At 32.7% G+C, this 8,766-nt stretch overlaps 1 long non-coding RNA gene across 2 annotated transcripts in view; it reads right to left on the bottom strand.

Annotated features, from left to right (window-relative positions):
- Positions 1-8,766, bottom strand: part of LOC137619220 (uncharacterized) — a 66,748-nt gene that overhangs the window by 31,021 nt on the left and 26,961 nt on the right. The window contains exon 4 of one of the 2 annotated variants that reach the window (XR_011039858.1): positions 3,770-4,181. The exons of the other annotated variant lie outside the window; for it this stretch is intronic. This is a non-coding gene — a long non-coding RNA (uncharacterized lncRNA). Of the gene's footprint in view, positions 1-3,769; positions 4,182-8,766 lie in introns of those variants that run through there. 2 annotated transcript variants of the gene reach the window in all.

Genomic DNA, 8,766 nt, shown 5'->3' with positions numbered 1-8,766 from the left:
TATATATATATGAGAGAGAGAGAGAGAGAGAGAGAGAGAGAGAGAGAGAGAGAGAGAGAGAGAGAGAGATTTGTCATATACTGTATAATATCTGCAAGCTATAAGTTCCATGATAAAATAACGAAATACTAACAATAACACCATGAACATCACTAAACACGGATGGAAGGATAATAAAGATGGTTTTCATCTTTGAGATTAAAATTAAAAGAGAGAAAAGATAAATCAAGTCTTTAGGGGAACACTACAGCCTCACCGAAACCCCATCTGCAGAGCTGGGAAATGTGGAAATAAAATCATAATTTTATCACGATGAAAATCAAAATTCAGCTTTGGTTATTTCGAAAAAAGAAAGATAAGAAACTTGGGAGGAAACTTTTTCGTTTGTTAGACTTTATGGAAACGATAAAAGAGAAAATGAAATTCAACCAGAATAAAACTTCGATAGAATTAACTCACAGAGAAGGAAAAGGATGAAATAAAATCTCTTTTCTCTGGTGTTGGCGGTTTCTGACCGGCGTTCTTTTACCGGGTCTTTAATCTCTGGAGGAATAATTTTCCGGATGTGTAATTCCTAGATGGGAAGGACGAGAGGAAACGGGATAATTGATAAAGGATTCTTTGCTTCGGTTCTTCCATTGGAGACGAAAGTGCAAGGTATTTTCTACACAGAATCCTGTTAAGTGTTTTGATACACACACAGATTCAACCCTTCTTACTCCCTCCCCGTTGCCTAACTACCACATGACAGTTTGGGCAGTTTGCGGGAGATTGCCGTTTCCAAGTGGGTGCATATATATATATATATATATATATATATATTATATATATATATATATATATATATATATATATATATATATACATATATATATATATATATATATATATATATACATATATATATATATATATATATATATATATATATACATATATATATATATATATATATATATACATATATATATATATATGTATATATATATATATATATATATATATGTATGTATATATATATATATATATATATATATATATGTATATATATATATATATATATATATATATATATGTATATATATATATATATATATATATATATATATATATATATATATATATATATATATATGTGTGTGTATATATATATATATATATATATATATATATATATATATATATATATATATATATATATATACATATATATACATATATATATATATATATATGTATATATATATATATATATATGTATATATATATATGTACATATATATATATACATATATATATATATATATATATATATATATATATATATATATATATATAAGTAATCATCTTTGATTTTATCACCTCTATACCTTTTTAGTTTGCTCTCGACCTCATCTTTTGTATGACGTTTAATGATGGTATTACTCGTACATATACAGTATATGAGGTAAATGACATCAGCTTTGAAGAAAAGTCAGAATCACAAACACTAGAGTGTACTTGTGATTGTCACTGTTTAAAGGTTTAAAGGCTGCTTGTGAATGGCGGAGGCAAGGGACAGAGACACTACCCTAGCTAGCAGGATTATGCCCAAGAGACTGACCTTTAATATATTTGATCAGTGCATTACTACCTCACACACCCACTTTACAAGCAAGCTTGGACCAGAGAGGACCAGGAAATGTCTACTGATGACTCAGCAGGTAGACGTAGACCTATAGGCTCCCCCAAACTCGCCATCCTTAACTTACAATGGTGGTAGGTATGCGGAAACTACAAGAAACTATGTAGCTTGAGTGGGTCTCGAACCTCTGTCCAGCAGATATCTAGGCAAAAGATGGTTTTCAGCTTTGAGATTAAAATTTAAAATAGAGAAGAGGATAAATCATGACAACCTTGATGCTTCTAGTGAGCCTGGTCAACACACGCTTGGCCACATCCCTTCCCTTCCCTTCCCTTTCCCACCGAGGCCTCATCTGAAGAGTTGGCAGAAGTGGAAATTAAATCATCATTTTATCACGATGAAAATCAAAATTCAGCTTTGGTTCTCTCAAAAACAAAGATAAGAAACTTCGGAGGAAATTCTAGCTTTTGTTAGACTCTGGAAACGACAAAAGAGAAAATGAAAGTCAACCAAAATAAAACGTCGATAGAATTAACTCACAGAGAAGGAAAAGGATGAAATAAAAGCTTTTTTTTCTCGGGTGTTGGCGGGTTCAAACCGGCGTTCTTTTACCGGGTCTTTAATCTCTGGGGAAATGATTTTCCGGATGTGTAATTCCTTGATGGGAAGGACGAAATGAAACAAAGATAATTGATAAAGGATTCTTTGCTTTGTTTCTTCCGTTGAAGATGAAAGTGTAGGGAATTTTCTACACAGAATCCTGTTAAGTGTTTTAATACTTCTATCTCACATAACACATAAACAACAACAGGACCTCATTCGTCCTTATATCTTTCTTTAAAGCAATTTCTTAGTAATATCTTTTGCTGGAGAGGGGATGGCTCCCAAGGAAAGGCACACAGACAGACAGACAGACAAAGAGAGCCTCTTCCATATTTTGCACCAATCTTCTCTGGTATTGTCAAAAATGACTTCTAAATATTTAAGTAGATAAAGCACACACACAGATTCAACCCTTCTTACTCCCTCCCCGTTTGCATGTGGGTGCATATATATATATATATGTGTGTGTGTGTGTATATATATATATATATATATATATATATATATATATATATATATATATATATATATATATATATATATATATATATATATATGTGTGTGTGTGTGTGTATATATATATATATATATATATATATATATATATATATATATATATATATATATATATATATGTGTGTGTGTATATATATATATATATATATATATATATATATATATATATATACTGTGTATTTGTATATATGTATATATATATATATATATATATATATATATATATATATATATATATATATATATATGAAATCCTCAATAAAAAGGACAATTGAAAATAAATAGTTTAGCATAAACATTATATACTATAAAAGAGATTAAGAAACGAATAAAATTTATCAAAGGAATGTCTCGCATCATCTCATGTTCCTTGGTTTTGAGACCTATATTATCTTTAAGTAAACTATGAATATAAAAGCATTTAAAGACTAGATAATATGGAACTAAAAGCATTTAGAGTCTATGTATCATTATTCACATCTGACTAGAAATTAGAAAAAATGTAGGAACTCTTTCTTCAATAAATATAATGAGTAATATTTTAGTACCAAATTCGTTATAACAAGATAAAAGTTTTAGATATAGAGATACATGCCTAAGGAACCTACTACATTTCTTCAATATTATCCATAAATAATAATTCATTCATTTTTAATAAATCCAGTAATTACGGCTTCCAACTCCAAAGGATTTTTATCCTTTAATATTTAAATGAACTCATTATAATATTCAAGTACATTAATCGACTTTTCTTAAAAATCTTCTCATGTGAAATTGATGAGAATTTTGAAGACTTCGTTCATAAGTATTGCAAATAACAATCTTGAGTCAAAATTAATCGTTCATTGTCTTAACTGAGCGTTTCTTTTCATTTCATTTCACTAATTGAATTCAGGTTTATTTAGTTCTCTTTTGCATTATTATATTCATGTTTTGAAATAAGTATGTTCTTGTTTCCATCAAGTAGATCAATAATTGATAGAATTCATTCACCACCTTCAAGAAAAATTCACTTTGTTACTGAAAACAGAAGATGTCTTTATTATATGTTATTGGTCATAAAAAGAGAGCAAAAAAGGGATTTTGACAAAGGAAAAATCTATTTCTGGGCGAGGGACCTGTGTCGCTCAGTGAAATGCTCCTTATAGCACCATTTCTAAGGTATAAATACTGCTAAATATACTAGAGAAAAAAGTTGCAAGGAATGCCAGGAATATACCCCGCTCGCTCACCCTTATAGGGTGTCGGTATAGTAACGGGCGTGTTAAAACCACTATCAGAGGTCCCTTACCAATTATTCTTCGCCTTCCTCAACATCCCCCGTTACTACGAGGTGCCGTTCTACATCCGACTACTGCCCGTTACTACCACTACCACCCACGCGCCTCCCATCATTCCTTTCATAGCAGCGTGATTATCCGTGATATCCACATGCATTCTGTGTTCGTAAAAAGAGAGCAAAAACATAATTTATATAGAAAATATTATATATAAGAAGACCAAATTGTCAAGTATGTATTAGAATATTTAGGAAGAAGAGTGACTGGTTTCTTGTGGAAGCGAGTCTGAGACAAAGGTATTTCCTTTCTATTAAACATCTTTATGGATGAATTGATAATACGAGCAATGAGATGACGTATATATGTGAACGAAGTAATCCACGGCGGAACAAAGACCATTGAGTGGTAGCCAATCACGATGCTTGTGAGCTGAGCATGTTAAAGATGAGGGGCTGCACCCAGTTGCAGCCCAAGGTATATTTGGTTATTTAAGAGATTTAAGGATAATATAATATCAAGCTATAAGAAATGCAAGCTTACATGAAAGAGCTTTTATTTGAGATCCAGTTAAATGACAGAGGAAATCTACAAAATTAAGCAAAAATATCTATATGGTAGTAAAAATAACGCTAGAAGAGACTCTTTATCTATGGTAAGCAGCTCTTCTAGGAGAAGGACACTCCAAAATCAAACCATTGTTCTCTAGTCTTGGGTAGTGCCACAGCCTCTGTACCATGGTCTTCCAGTGTCTTGAGTTAGAGTTCTCTTGCTTGAGAGTACACTCGGGCACACTATTCTATCTAGTTTCTCTTCCTCTTCTTTTGTTAAAGGTTTCATAGTTTATGTAGGAAATATTTATTTAAATGTAATTTTTCTTACAATATATCATTTTAACTTGTTTCCTTTCCTCGCTGGGCTATTTTCCCTGTTGGGGCCCTTGGGCTTATACCCTCTTGCTTTTCCAACTAGGGTTGTAGCTTAGCAAGTAATAATAAAAATTACAATAACTGAGAAGGTAAGCAAGAACTTTGGTAAGACTAAAAATTTATACAACTAGGAAGCACATGGATGGAATGATGGGAAAATCCAGAGAGCAAATAATGAACGTAGAAAAGAAGTTGTATGATAAATTATAAAGAAATAAATGGATTGTGGAATGGTTAATGCTTACAGATGCTCATACTGTAATGAATGGAGACAGTTTCGAGATACTGCACGAACTAGTGAAAGGGTTTGAACGATCTTGTGGGAGGAAAGTTAACAGCCAAGATAATCGGCAGTAAGGTTGTAAGAGTAAACAAATCCCAGGATAATTGAGTAAGAGTAAACAAATCTCAGGATGATTGAGTAAGAGTAAACAAATCTCAGGAAGATTGAGTAAGAGTAAACAAATCCCAGGATGATTGAGTAAGAGTAAACAAATCTCAGGATGTTTGAGTAAGAGTAAACAAATCCCAATATGATTGAGTAGGAGTAAACAAAACTCAGGATGATTAAGTAGGAGTAAACAAATCCCAATATGATTGAGTAAGAGTGAACAAATCTCAATATGATTGAGTAAGAGTAAACAAATCTCAGGATTATTGAGTAAGAGTAAACAAATCTCAGGAAGATTGAGTAAGAGTAAACAAATCCCAGGATGATTCAGTAGGCGTAAACAAATTCCAGGATGATTGGGTAGGAGTAAACAAATCTCAGGATGATTGAGTAAGAGTAAACAAATCCCAGGATGATTGAGTAAGAGTAAACAAATCTCAGGATGATTGAATAAGAGTAAACAAATCTCAGGATGATTGATTAAGAGTAAACAACTCTCATGAGGATTGAGTAAGAGTAAACAAATCCCAGGATGACTGAGTAAGAGTAAACAAATCCCAGGATGATTGAGTAAGAGTAAACAAATCCCAGGATGATTGAATAAGAGTAAACAAATCTCAGGATGATTGAGTAAGAGTAAACAAATCCCAGGATGATTGAATAAGAGTAAACAAATCCCAGGATGATTGAGTAAGAGTAAACAAATCCCAATATGATTGAGTAAGAGTAAACAAATCCCAGGATGATTGAATAAGAGTAAACAAATCTCAGGATGATTGAGTAAGAGTAAACAAATCCCAGGATGATTGAGTAAGAGTAAACAAATCCCAGGATGATTGAATAAGAGTAAACAAATCTCAGGATGATTGAGTAAGAGTAAACAAATCCCAATATGATTGAGTAGGAGTAAACAAATTCCAGGATGATTGAGTAGGAGTAAACAAATCTCAGGATGATTGAGTAAGAGTAAACAAATCCCAGGATGATTGAGTGGGAGTAAACAAATCTCAGGATGATTGAGTAAGAGTAAACAAATCTCAGGATGATTGATTAAGCGTAAACAACTCTCATGATGATTGAGTAAGAGTAAACAAATCCCAGGATGATTGAGTAAGAGTAAACAAATCCCAGGATGATTGAGTAAGAGTAAACAAATCCCAGGATGATTGAATAAGAGTAAACAAATCCCAGGATGATTGAGTAAGAGTAAACAAATCCCAGGATTATTGAATAAGAGTAAACAAATCTCAGGATGATTGAGTAAGAGTAAACAAATCCCAGGATGATTGAGTAAGAGTAAACAAATCCCAGGATGATTGAGTAAGAGTAAACAAATCCCAGGATGATTGAGTAAGAGTAAACCAATCTCAGGATGATTGAGTAAGAGTAAACAAATCCCAATATGATTGAGTAAGAGTAAACAAATCTCAGGATGATCGAGTAAGAGTAAACAAATCCCAATATGATTGAGTAGGAGTAAACAAATCTCAGGATGATCGAGTAAGAGTAAACAAATTCCAGGATGATTGAGTAATAGTAAACAAATCCCAGGATGATTGAGTAAGAGTAAACAAATCTCAGGATGATCGAGTAAGAGTAAACAAATCCCAATATGATTGAGTAAGAGTAAACAAATCTCAGGATGATTGAGTAAGAGTAAACAAATCTCAGGAAGATTGAGTAAGAGTAAACAAATCCCAGGAAGATTGAGTAGGAGTAAACAAATCACAGGATGATTGAGTAAGAGTAAACAAATCCCAGGATGATTGAGTAAGAGTAAACTAATTCCAGGATGATTGAGTAAGAGTAAACAAATCTCAGGATGATCGAGTAATAGTAAACAAATCCCAATATGATTGAGTAGGAGTAAACAAATCTCAGGATGATTGAGTAGGAGTAAACAAATCTCAGAAAGATTGAGTAAGAGTAAACAAATCCCAATATGATTGAGTAAGAGTAAACAAATTCCAGGATGATTGAGTAAGAGTAAACAAATCTCAGGATGATTGAGTAAGAGTAAACAAATCCCAGGAGGATTAAGAGTAAACGAATCCCAGGAAGACTGAGTAAGAGTAAACAAATCCCAGGATGATTAAGAGTAAACAAATCCCAGTTAACATGATTGAATTCTTATAAGAATTCAAGTGTTTGATTCATGTCAGAAAGTAGGAGAAAGAAGAAAGGGAAAAGGATCTATGAAAAAAAATGGTTTAAGTCTTGAATGGTTTTTTATGCCAAGATGGTAAGGTGTTAGTTAAGCTAACTCCTCATTTAGATAAACATGTTTGTTCAGTAAAAATGAAAGAAAAAAAGTTGAAACTTTTCTATATAGTATTTGTGGTGCAAGATTTTGCGTGATGATTTATTTGGAGATACATAAAAGAAAAACAGTTAGTATGATGTATGTAAGGATGTATGAAAGTATTTTGAGGATGTTAGTAATATAGGAGAGATGCATGATGATAGCTTAGTGAAAAAGAGGTTGATTATGACAGGGTTGGAGGTTTGAGGTGAGGAAGACCTTCAGAGGTTTGGAAAAAGGGGGTTATTCGAATCCAGGAAGTGCAAAATAAGGTAAAGGGCACGAAGCTTGTGAAGGGATTCTTCTCATGAAGGAACTGGTGTTGTAGAGTCTTTTGAACGACTAATTGTTATGTGCAAATCCCGTGGAGTTTTATAGCATTCATCTCTGTGACGGCTATTCCATTCACTCCATTATATGAGTAGTTTTCTTCCCTTTTTTATATATAGGAACGATTAACTCTATTTCACAATTCTTCTTAAAGAGATATTATTTCTTAGGTTCCTCCATCTTTTCTGCTTACAAAAATTCCAAAATAAATGTATAGAATTTAATTCGACGCGAAGAAACTATAGACGCTCAAGATTAAAATATCCATAAAAATTTTATTTACAATTTCCAATTGAAACGCAACTGTTGCCTAGACTTATCCTCTTAATCGTAATAAAGTATCGGGATCTAAACTGCACTTCGAGTCGATACGACGAAAATGGCTCGGTCCTGACAATCGTCGAAAAGACCATTACGATTTTGATGGCCATTTTGGTCATTTAGGTCGCCCCGATCCTTTCGCCATATTGCCTGGTCGTTACCGCTCTCTTGTCCCATTTTGGACGAACATATTAGAAATGTGTTGATGCTCAGTGAAAATTGGATTCGATTCTGAAAGGGATTGACACTTGTGTCCGGAACTTTCGCTCACTCTTCTTTACATTTCACTCAAACGGCAGTTCTGGTCGAAGTGCTTTGACGAGTATCGGAGTCTAGTGGGAATTGGGTCAGAAAAGAAGTGTTTAAACCTGATTCTGAAATTTTCGTTCAATTTTCTCACTTCTCGCTTTTGCTTTGCTAAGGAGTTTAAGCATAACAAAAAGAATTGACTTCTATTATTCTAAGTTTCATAT

This window comes from Palaemon carinicauda, chromosome 25, assembly GCF_036898095.1.
Source record: "Palaemon carinicauda isolate YSFRI2023 chromosome 25, ASM3689809v2, whole genome shotgun sequence".
In the NCBI taxonomy this organism is placed as follows: Eukaryota; Metazoa; Arthropoda; class Malacostraca; order Decapoda; family Palaemonidae; genus Palaemon; species Palaemon carinicauda.
Note: the sequence above shows the minus strand (reverse complement) of the source record. Positions and strands in the feature narration are given on the sequence as shown.